The sequence below is a fragment of the Lutra lutra genome, chromosome 1 (genome assembly GCF_902655055.1).
Source record: "Lutra lutra chromosome 1, mLutLut1.2, whole genome shotgun sequence".
Classification (NCBI taxonomy): Eukaryota; Metazoa; Chordata; class Mammalia; order Carnivora; family Mustelidae; genus Lutra; species Lutra lutra.
In genome coordinates this window covers 107692759-107703324 of record NC_062278.1, presented here as the reverse complement: position 1 = coordinate 107703324, position 10566 = coordinate 107692759, and the positions used below count along the sequence as shown (strand labels likewise).

The 10566-nt window shown below is 43.7% G+C and overlaps 2 pseudogenes; one reads left to right on the top strand and one right to left on the bottom strand.

The window, feature by feature from the left end:
- Positions 1 to 2526: 2526 nt before the first annotated feature.
- Positions 2527 to 5430, top strand: LOC125100929 (TLE family member 5-like; annotated as a pseudogene).
- Positions 5431 to 8722: 3292 nt separating this feature from the next.
- On the bottom strand, positions 8723 to 8815 carry LOC125090235 (uncharacterized; annotated as a pseudogene).
- Between the last annotated feature and the right edge of the window lie 1751 nt (positions 8816 to 10566).

Genomic DNA, 10566 nt, shown 5'->3' with positions numbered 1-10566 from the left:
CCTCCTGCTGCAGCTTGTTGGAGATATTTGTCACCAAGCCTTTCTGAAGCCGCTTCGTCTCACGTGTGGCAAAGCTGCTATCTTGTTGCAGAGTTTCTTCCTGGGAATAATGGTAATCTCTGTCACACACACTGGTGCGGATGTCATTGCCCAGGCATGAATAGTACTTCTCAGTGATGCCACAGCCTGTCTTTTTCATGGTTTTGGTGTGAATTTGGCCTGTGTTGGCGGTTCTGATCAAAGATGCCTCTACTGTTTGTTTGTTTATTTATTTATTTATATCTGGAATACATTTATTTATTTGTTTGTTTTTCTTTCTTTTTTTTATGTTCAGTTAGCCAGCATATAGTATATCATCAGTTTTTGATGTAGTGTTCAACAGTTCATTAGGCTCTATCCTTTAAATGCTACTCGAATCCATTCGTATTTTTGTATCCCCAGAACACTTCCCTCAGATCTCTATCATCTCTCACCTGGCTTGCTGGCAGGTAGCAGCTTTCTGACTTCCCTACCTCCTTTCTTACCTCACTCCAAGCCATTTTCCATGTGACATCCAAGCTGATCTTCATAATGTGCACATCTAATTGTCCCTCACTTGCTACAACCCTGCAGTGGTCCTACACTGCCTCCAGTTAATGTCCAGGGTCCTATGGGTCACATAGCCCTTCAGGAGTAAGTCCTGGGGGTCTTACCAGCTCCATCTGTTGCCCATCCCAATTTCCATGCTATAGTCAGCTTTCTACAGTTCTTTGAATATTCCTTGCTCCCTCCTACCTGTGGCTCTTTCTCCTGTTTTCCCTTATGTTTGACATGCTTACCAATCTCCTTTCTGTTCTTCAGATTTCAGCTTAAATATGACCTTTTGAAAGCTTTTTTTGACTTCCTCAAGTCTGCGTCAGGTTTCCCTATACTGGATATTGTTGATCATAGTCTGGATTGTGTGTCATTGCTTGACAAAGTCCTCAGGTAGTTGATGAGACACTTGAAGGTGGGGCTCTCTGTGTCTCAGTGTTGTATCTCCAGTAATTACTCTGTGACTGGTGCTCAAAAAACATTTGTCTATAGTTTGTGGGAGTCCAAAATGGATGATTGCCTTCAGAAAGATTTGATAGCAAATACATTATAATAAATTTTTTTAAGGAATTTTATTCCCAGCCCCACCTCAATTCTTCACAGTTCTATCTTCCAAATACTGTGAAGTTTTGACAAGTGCATGGAATAGGATAGCCTGTTATGGTAAAAAAAAAAAAGCCCTAGATTTGGCCAACTTTTAAATTATTTTTATTTTAACATTTTTATTTATTTTTTAAAAGTATTTTATTTATTTATTTTAGAGAAAGAGAAAGAAAGAGAGATAGCACAAGTGGGAAGGGCTAAGGGAGAGGGACAGAGAGAGAATCCCAAGTGGGGATTCAGACAAAGGGCTCGATCCCAGGACTGTGAGACCATGACCTGAGCTGAAAGTAAGAGTTGGACACTTAACAGACTGCATCACCCAGGCACCCCTTTGCCAACTTTAAAAAAAAACTTAGTACAAGGGCGCCTGGGTGGCTCAGTGGGTTGGGGTCTCTGCCTTTGGCTCGGGTCATGGTCCCAGGATCCTGGGATCGAGCCCTGCATCGGGCTCTCTGCTCAGCAGGGAGCCTGCTTCCACCTCTCTCTCTCTGCCTGCCTCTCTGCCTGCTTGTGATCTCTGTCTGTCAAAATAAATAAATAAAAAATCTTAAAAAAAAAAATCTTAGTACATGTCAGGCTTTGTATCTGTTATGCACATTACATGTATGATCTCATCTAATCCTCATAAACAGCTCTATTGGATAGATATCGTTATCTTCATTTGACAGATAAATTGAAGCACAGAGAATCAGACCTCAGTTCAAATCAATGCCCTCTCACCTATTAGCTGTGTGACCTTGGTCAAACAACTTCTCTTTCTGAATGTTCATCTTCTCAGCCATAAAATGAGGAAACACTTGCTGATTGACAACTTGGATTCTGAATTTTTAATTTCCTTATATACCACATACATTACACCTTGGCCTCCTACAGGAAGGCCACTGATTCAGTGCTGTATGTCAGTGAACAAATGAATGTGTGCTGTGGCATGGTGATGTTCCAGTCCACCAGCCATCAGGACAACTTTAGCAGCATAGCCAGTGTGTTTGTTCAGTTAAATATTTTATTACAACTTTTTCTTATTATATTATAAAAATATATGGAAATGAAAATAAAAATTTTGATGCTAGTGATTAATAAGAATAACTCACAGTTATTCAGCACTGTGCTAGTTATTAGCCCATTGGCTCTCAGCTTCAAATCCACCCTTCTTTGTTCTGCTTTGTGATGCAGGGACTGGGACTCTGCCAACCACATTTTTCCTTTGCCAGCTGCTTCCTTTTAGGCTCTGTCAATAAGGAACACTGGAGGAGACTGCATGGCAAGATGAGGAAGAAGGGATTTACTCTTTCCTCTTTGCTTCTGGTTTTTTTCTGGTTGGTTTCCTGTTCCTCTCACCAGCATCCAGCAATGCTGCTGCTTCACTCTGGCAGAGCCAGTTCATTCCAGAAGCAGTTTGTTACAAGTTCAGCTGGGTCCCCTAAAATTCATGTACTGTAGTTCTAACCTTCAGTACCCCAGAATCTGACCTTATTTGGAGATAGGATCTTTAAAGAGGTAATCAAGGGGCAGCTGGGTGGCTCTGTCAGTTGGGTATGTGACTCTTGGTTTCAGCTCAGGTCATGATCACAGAGTCATGGGGTATCGCCCTGCATCAGGATCTAAGCTCAGTGCAGAGTCTGCTTGTCCCTCTCCCTCTGCTCCTCCTCTGCTCTCAAATAAATAAATAAATAAAATCTTAAAAAAAATAAAGAGGTAATCAAGTTAACATGCAGTCATTAGGGTGGGTCCTAATTTCACTATGACTGATGTCTCTCTCTCTCTCTCTCTTAAAGATATTTATTGATTTATTTGACAGACAGAGATCACAAGTAGTCAGAGAGGCAGGCAGAGAGAGAGGGGAAAGCAGGCTCCCCACTGAGCAGAGAGCCCGATGTGGGGCTCGATCCCAGGACCCCTGGATCATGACCTGAGCTGAAGGCAGAGGCTTTAACCCACAGAGCCACCCAGGTGCCCCTCTCTCTCTTTTTTAAAGATTATATTTATTTATTTGAGAGAGAGAGAGAGATAGAGCACAAGAGGTGGGAGGGTCAGAGGGAGAAGCAGACTCCCTGCTGAACAGGGAGCCTGATCTAAGACTTTGGGATCATGACCTGAGCCAAAGGCAGCCCCCCAACTGACTGAGCCACCCAGGTGCCCAACTGTACTTATAGGAAGATATGCATAGAGTGCAGATTATGTGGAGAGACATAGGGGGAAGAGAGGTGTCTACAAGTCAAGGCTAGAGTGCTGGAACAGATCCTTTTTTAATAGCTTTCAGAAGAAACCTTCCTGCTGACACCTTGATTTTAGACTTCTAGCTTCCAGACCTGTGAGACAATAGATTTTTGTTAAGTCACCCAGTCTGTGGTATGTTGTTATGGCAGCCCTAGCAAATAACATACAGTTGGATCTAGGTCGAGATTTCACCAGCTTGCAAAGGCAAACTCATTGAATCCCTACAGAGACACCAGCTCAGCTGGCTGGCACCCCTTTTCAGAAGCCTTGGTCCCAATCCATTGGGACTGTCCTCCAAGCTTCTAAGGTTTAATAATTACAACCTCTTCCCTTTGTTCTCCCGGTGCTATGAACTGAACTGCTTCCTGCTGTTGCTACTTGTGAAAGCTCAGTGTTCTTTTTGCCTTTTCAGTTACTTAGTGAATAATTCTTCATTACCTAGTTAAACATTGTTTTAAATTTTCTCTGTTAAAATAACTGGAGCCCCCACCTGGCCCTGACCGGGGCCGCTCCCCCGCCCCGCAGGGCTCGTCTCACCTACCCCAGCAACTCAAATTCACCACCTCGGACTCCTGCAACCGCATCAAAGACGAGTTTCAGCTGCTGCAGGCTCAGTACCACAGCCTCAAGCTGGAATGTGACAAGCTGGCCAGCGAGAAGTCAGAGATGCAGCGTCATTATGTGATGTACTATGAGATGTCCTAGGGCTTGAACATTGAGATGCACAAGCAGGCTGAAATCGTCAAGAGGCTGAATGGGATTTGTGCCCAGGTCCTACCCTACCTTTCCCAAGAGCACCAGCAGCAGGTCTTGGGAGCCATCGAGAGAGCTAAGCAGGTCACCGCTCCTGAGCTGAACTCCATCATCTGGCAGCAGCTCCAAGCCCATCAGCTGTCCCAGCTTCAGGCTCTGGCCTTGCCCCTGACCCCACTGCCCGTGGGGCTGCAGCCGCCCTCGCTGCCCGCGGTCAGCGCTGGCACCGGCCTGCTCTCGCTGTCCGCGCTGGGCTCCCAGGCCCACCTCTCCAAGGAAGACAAGAATGGGCATGACGGGGACACCCACCAGGAGGATGACGGCGAGAAGTCGGATTAGTGGGCAGCGGGGACAGGAGGGTGGGGGGACAGAGGGGAGACAGACACGGGAGAGAGAGAAATGTTTAGCGCAAGACACAGTGTAGCTCGGGTTCCGCCGAACTTGGTAGTATTTATGGTAGCCGCCTGCTGGGGTCCTAGCCTTGCCCATGCGCCACCCCTAGCATCGCTCACACCCTCAGCTCCCGGCCTCCCCCACTCCTCTCCTTTCTCCTCTGCGTCCTCCCTCATCCTCCTCCCCTGCAGCCTGAGTGGGCGAATGCCCACTCATTCCACACAGGAGGCCAGCTGAGGCCTGGAGGCACAAATGGGAGGCCAGGTCAGAAGACAGCAAAGCCTCAAGAAGCCCAACACCCCTGCACAGCCCCGTTCCGCGAACGTGCACCTGACTGCAGGGCCGCCAGGCCCCTCAGGGCACACGCCCCCCAGCCTCCCACCCTGGCACTGCATGCAAACACCACCGCTAGCTGCCCCTTCCCGCACCCCACGCCCCTCCCCACTCACTCACCTCCTCCGCTAGTTCCAGAGCCCACGCCCACCTGTCCTCTCCCAGAGAGGGGGCGGAGACAGTGAGCCTAGCCAGGAGCAGGGGATGGGGGTGGCGGGCGGGCGGGCGGGCGTCCCAGAATTCCCTTTCTCCCCTCCCCGAATAAAGATGAGGGTACTCAAGTTGTCTTGGTTTTTATTTTATTTTTTTCCCCTTTTTCCAGTATACTAGCTTGTCTTTTAAGAAAAGGGATATTAAAAAAAAGAAAAAAAGACAGAAAAATGTTTAAAAAAAAAAACAAGCAACACCCACACCTGTGTCTGTATATAGCCTCTTAGACTGTCAGCTTTTGTTGTGTTCAGTCGTTTGATCGCTGCGGAGAGAAGGGAGAATGCTGTATCGAGGGTGGGCTTAGCTGTGCCTTTCAAATAAAGATGTGAGAAGGTTAAAAAAAAAAAATAACTGGAGCATAGGGGGCAGGTTTGCTGCTGGCAGAGCCTTGAGGGAACCACCCTGGCCTGGCTGAGCTGCAGGGTGGGGCCATTGCCCCAGTGGGTCTGGAAGGCCAGGCATTGATCCTAAGAGGATTATTCTCAAGACTGAAAGATCTAATGGAATTTACCATGCTGGGTTTTCCACTTACTTGAAACCTATTATTCCTTCCTTATTTCAGTAACTATTCCTCCCTTTGGAATAGGGATTGCCTGACCAAATCTTGTATTTGCGAAGCATGTAACTTCACAGGCTCATAGCTGGAAAGCAGTTTTCCCTCAGGATGAATCACAAATCTAGTCTCACCTATAACTGATTTAGATATTTAGATGAAAGCTTTGATTTTAGACTTTAGAGTTGATGCTAGAATGAGTTGAGACTTTGAGGGTCATTGGGATGGAATGAAATGTATTTGGTATGCAATAAGGACATGGATTTGGGGGGGGCCGGAGGCACAATGCTATGGACTGAATTATGTTCCCACAAAATTCGTATATTGAAACTCCAAATCCCCACTGTGACTCTCACAGAGAGTGTAGCAGAGAGATCGTTTCTGGCATGTATTAGATACTTTTCTTCTGATGCTAGCAACAAGAATCATAGAGCTGACGTTTTTAGCACAATTGAGACAAAGATAGCAACTCTTTTTTTTTTTTAAGATTTTATTTATTTATTTGAGAGAGAGCTCGAGCAGGGGTAGGGTCACAGGGTGAGGGAGAGGAAGAAGACGACTCCCACTGAGCACAGAGCGCAAGGTGGGGCTGGATACCAGACTCCGAGATCATGACCTGAACCAAAGTCAGACGCTTAACCAACTGAGCCACCCAGGTGCCCTAAAGATGGCAACTCTCAAGTAAACCGAAAGTGGTGAATTCTGTTTTCTTATTTGAATACACATTGGACTTAGGCCTATTTTCTGAGTCTTTAATTGTTAAGGAAAACAAAGTGAAGAACAGAATAAAATGTTGAAAATATATAAAGATGGGGTCAAAAGGCTTCATAAAACTTAGGGTGTCTTATTTTTTCACAGTAGTATGTTTTTCACACTTGTATGTTCCATATCCCATTCAGTCTTATTTTTCACAGTAGTATTTTTTCACACTTGTATGTTCCATATGCCATTCAGTTTTCCTATTCACATGTTGGCCTCCTTAGTTGGGAGCTCCTTGAGGGCAGGCTGGGGATATTCAGTCACCTCTGTATCTCCTATTTTCCAGCACCATGGCTGGACCATGCTTGACATTTAATGCAAATTGATTAAGCTTAAACTTAAATTTTGGAAAAAGATAGGTTTCAACTCCACATTGCCATTGTCATCTCAGACCTGTCGATGACCCAGGACGGAGCCAGTAGAGAAAGGGGCAGCTTGGTGAAAGGGGTGTACCTTGTCCAATTTAAACATAGAAATGACTTTCCGTTATGGTGGGTTATTTTGAGAGGGTTAGACATGATTTACATGTCAGTCAGTGGCCAGAATAGTTCTCATGTCTGGAGGGAATTTATGTCTCTGCTCTTCTTTGCCTAGGTTTTGAAACTTTCATTACTTAATAATAGTTGCTATTTATTTAGCACTACTGCATGTCAGGTGCAGTTCTGAGGGCTTTACCTAATGAGCTCTCCTTCAATAACCACAACAATGCTATGAGATGGGTAATCCATCTTATAAAGAATCTGTGGATCTGCAAAGTTAAGCAGTTTGTCCAAGGCCACACTGTGGGAAATGCAATAACTGGGATTAAAATGCAGGTCCTTCGGACTCTAAAGTTTGGTCCTTTCCATTGGTCTTCTTTCCTGCTCAAGCAGAGCCCATAGACCCTTGGAATGGGACAATGGATCTCCTGACTCTCCACACCAGCATCCTTTCTCCAGGTATAAAAACTCAAAATTCCAATGATCTCTCTGAGAAGTGATGACTAAATTTTCCAGGCCTCAGTTTGAACTGGTTAATACACTTTCTCTTTCTTATACACCATGCTGAAGGAGACAGTTTGCAAAGTGGCAATGTGAGATACAGAAATGAGCAGGGAACGTGCCCCCCCCACCTCCCTGCCGCCAATGTCTCTTATCATATCTGTACTTGGAAGGGTTGATATAATGATTAACTATATTATAGAAGACTATTGGTTACATAGGGCACATTTAATAATATTTTCTCTTTCCGTGTAAATATATCCATAGTGCTGAGCAGCAGTGTTGTTAATCCAAATTGGGGATTGTGCAAAAGTCCTCCCTAAATGCCTTTGAAATGTGTTAAAACATATCTATATATTTTTAAAGAATCGTAAAAGATAAGAGCTGGGGTGCATGGGTGGCTCGGTCAGTTAGGTGTCTGACTCTAGGTTTCAGCTCAGGTCATGATCTTCGGGTCTTGAGACTGAGGTCCACGTCAGGCTCTGCACTCAGTGAGGAGTCTGCTTAAGTGCCTCTCTCTCTCTGGCTCTCTCTCCTTCTGCGCCTCCCTCCACTGCACTCTCACAGGCACTCTCTCTTTCTAAAATAAATAAATAAATAAATCTTTTAAAAAAAGATAACAGATATCGAATCATATTTATTGTATCAGGTTTCCAGATAGAAGGCTAGAAGAACTTAAGGCTAGAAAAACTTAAGTTAATTTAGAAATCTCTAGATAATGTGAATAATACACCCAAAGATAGACATGAAAACTTCCCTTGAGATGGAGGTATAGAAAAAGTGGATTTTATTAATCCAGTGTTCTTCTTATTTTTCATCTGTCATTTAAAGGAGTATTGAAATTCTGTATCTTGAACCCTCAGACTTGATCACATTTCTTTACCCTAGATCAAGTGTCTTAAGGGTGAGAAGGCCACCTGGCTGTTTCAGAATGAGATTCATTGGAAGTCCCCGTCCCTCAACTCCTCTGCCCCAAGCTACGCCTTGTCCTTTATAGTCAGCTGATCAGGTTATACTTTAATTCTAATGGTACATCCAGAAGTGACCATCTCATTTACTCATTTGGAGGTTGTTGTAAGGAGGAGTCTTTGGGAGAAGTGATGGCGTGGGTGTAGTAGCGGCATCCTGGTGCCCTGTACCAGCAATATTAGGGCTGAACGCTGCAGCATCTCGTGCCTGGGGTTGAGGGAAGTGGTGTCCTCACCAGGCTGATCCTTCAAGTGATTTCGAGCCTGTTCTTAACTGCATCTTTCAAGCCTTGTTCTTCTAAGCTGGAGATTTTGTGCTCCCCGTACACCCTCCAAATGTTTTAAATTAGTTAATTAGTTAATTAATTATTGTGTTTTCACATCAGATGAGTAATGTGCCAAGGTCTGAGGAAAACACATGTCACACAATGGTGTGAACACCCCACCATCATGCTTATGAAACACGAAAGGATCCAAACATTTTAAATTTAAAATAAAAAAGAATACAGGGTGCCTGGCTGGCTTAGTTGGTAGAGTGTGTGACTCTTTGATCTCAGGGTTGTGATTTGAGCCCCATGCTGGGTGTGGAGATTGCGTAAAAATAAAACCTTGGGATGCCTGGATGGCTCAGTCAGTTAAGTGTCTGCCTTCAGGTCAGGTCGTGATCCCAGGATCCTGGGATCAAGCCCTGCATGGGGCTCCCTGCTCTGAGGGGAGCCTGCTTCTCCTCCCTGCCACTCCCCCTCCTTGTGCTCTCTCTCTCTCTCTCACTCTCTGTCAAATAAATAAAATCTTAAAAAAAAAAAATCTTAAAAAAGAAGAATAGTATGATGAACTCCCATATACTCTGCTTTATTACTCTCTATACAGTATTTTCTTTTGCTGAACCATTTAAAAGTAAGTGGCAGGTGTGGTACTTCACTCTAAAAACTCCATGTTGTCTTCTGAGTACAAGGATTCTGTCCTCCATAGCCACAATGCCATTATCATATGCAAGGAACATAACCTTGGTATAAAATCACTGAGTATAGTTCATGTTCAAATTTTCCTTTGTCTTTAAAATGTCCTTTATAGCTACTTTTTTGGGGGGGGGCAATGTAATCAAACCTTTAATACCACTTTTGTGCTAGATGAATTCACACATATTTAAAAATACCTTAGATCATCTCAAATATTCCAGGACTGAAGTTTGATTAATTTTCTATCTCAAACCCAGTCCATATTCAATAGTGTTTCATCTAAGGATATTTTGAAACATGTGACATTTGATGTTAATACTTTTGGAACTCTGGAATAACCCATGCCCAATATTCCCAATGTGTTAAAACTAGAAAGAAAACTCCTTTCTTTTAGCAATTTCTGTTGTTCTCACTGCTGGTTTTTGTTTTGTTTTTATCATGTTAACCATTTTTAAGTGTAGAGTTTAGTGGTGTTAAATATATTCACATTGTTGTGCAATAATCTTGAACTCTTTTCATCCTGCAAAACTGAAACTCTGTATCCATTAAACACTAACTCCTAGGTCTCTCCACCTGCCCCCTAGCCCCTGGCAACCACCTTCCTACTTCCTGACTCTATGAATTTGATCACTCTAGGTCCTCATGTAAGTGGAATCATGCAGCATTTATCTGTTCGTGACTGGCTTATTTCATTTAGCAGTTTCCTCAAAGTTTATCCATGTTGCAATGTATGACAGGATTTCCTTCATTTTTCAGGCAGAATAGTGTTCCATTCTATGTAAATACCACATCTTGTTTATCCATTCATGTCAATGAATTCTTGAGTTGCTTCCACCTTTTGACTGTTGTGAATAATGCTACTACTATGAATATGGGTGTTGTTTTTCTTTTTGAATCCAGGATCCAAACGAGAATTGTATACCCAATATTGTGCTAATAAATTCAGTTTCTGCTAAAAATAAGCTGGTGTTGACTTAGTGCTAGTCATCAGGGACCAGACTCTATCCAAATGCTTATGAATAGCATCTTGTACATGATTGACCTTGATTTATAACCTTATGCTAAATACAGAAACTCATAGTGGATGTTGGTAAGTATGACTGCACCTCACTTCTGGGATTAGCCTTACACTCCTGGCTTTTCTTCATCCTTATATCCCTCCTTCATTCTGCCTCAGGGAAAATGTTGAGTAAGGAGATAGAAACTGTGTGCATAACCCAGAGTCTTCCTCTCTTCTTCCTTTGGTTGCTGGCTACTCTCATGTG